Genomic DNA, 1,247 nt, shown 5'->3' with positions numbered 1-1,247 from the left:
GGTATGGATCTAATTAATCCGACCCGACCGAAATGGAACGGACCAAGCCCATCTTAAGAGATGGAGGATTAGGGTTTTAGTTTCCTATAAATAGGCTTAACCATAATCACAACATAAGGTGTTAAGGTTGCCTCCTCCTCCTCTCCTGCGCCTCCTCTCCCTCTCTTCTTCTTCTTCACTTTAGTCTGTTAATTATTCAGTCTTCTCTGGCTAAACGTTGTGTGGTTGTCTATTACCAGTGGTACAAGATCGTAGTGTTAAGATCCGCTTCAGCTACTCTGAGAGATCTACAGGTTATGCTATTTAATAAGGTACGCCCGAACCTGTATATCTCAAATCAATTAATTGTGGTTAGTTCTTCAGGAGCTTTAGAATGTTCTTTTTGCCAAACTTTAATTAAATTAAAATATAGTTCAATAGTGTAAATAAAATCAGCACATGCTTCAGGAGGGTTGCTGATTGGAAATAGGATATCTGCCAACCGATTTTGGATAGGGGAATGATTTGTTATGGTTGGACAAGGATTGCATAGATAGCCATACCAATCTGTTCTATACGATCGTACCTCTATATCCTTAATCACTAAAGAGATAGGAACTCAAATCCGGTGGATAAATCATGACTGTGTAATCAGAGCGTGATTAACGGTTGGATTAACTTGGATTAACTGTAGAGGATCATTTCTAGTCATATTAGTCCATCTAGAGTTGTCACGTGGTTGTCTGACTGATTTCAAATTTTTAATAATACCCCTATGAACCCAAAAACTTATATTATATTATATTTTTGGGCATTTTATGTTCTCAAACTGTTTCTTCTTATACATGTGGTTGAAAAAAAAAAAAGACTCAGATCTGAATATTCAGAAGAGTTTAAATATTGAAGTTTTGATTAGAGGTGTTTTTCTCCAAATTTGGAGTTTCAAGAAGTATATGTTTCATTTCTTTTTTGTTTCCTTGTGCCTTTAATGGTTTATTTTGCTACTAATAACAATGTAACCCTTTTAATCCTAAAAAAATCATTATATTGGTTTATTATTTATACCTCTTACGTATTATAAATCCTTTGAACTTGACTTTTAACTGATAGTTTAGATTCAATAATAGCTTTTATATTAAGCTTTGTTTTTTTATTTTGACCTATGTGATTCAAAACAATAACAACGTTTGTGAACAGCCGACATGCTAATTACTAACAAATAGTACATATAACTGTAGGCAACCTCTCAACAAAACAATCTTTAAATA

At 33.7% G+C, this 1,247-nt stretch overlaps 1 pseudogene; it reads left to right on the top strand.

Moving 5' to 3' along the window:
* The first annotated feature begins 555 nt into the window (after positions 1-555).
* Positions 556-732, top strand: LOC136204486 (small nucleolar RNA U3; annotated as a pseudogene).
* The last annotated feature ends 515 nt before the right edge of the window (positions 733-1,247 follow it).

This window comes from Euphorbia lathyris, chromosome 8 (genome assembly GCF_963576675.1).
Source record: "Euphorbia lathyris chromosome 8, ddEupLath1.1, whole genome shotgun sequence".
Classification (NCBI taxonomy): Eukaryota; Viridiplantae; Streptophyta; class Magnoliopsida; order Malpighiales; family Euphorbiaceae; genus Euphorbia; species Euphorbia lathyris.
Note: the sequence above shows the minus strand (reverse complement) of the source record. Positions and strands in the feature narration are given on the sequence as shown.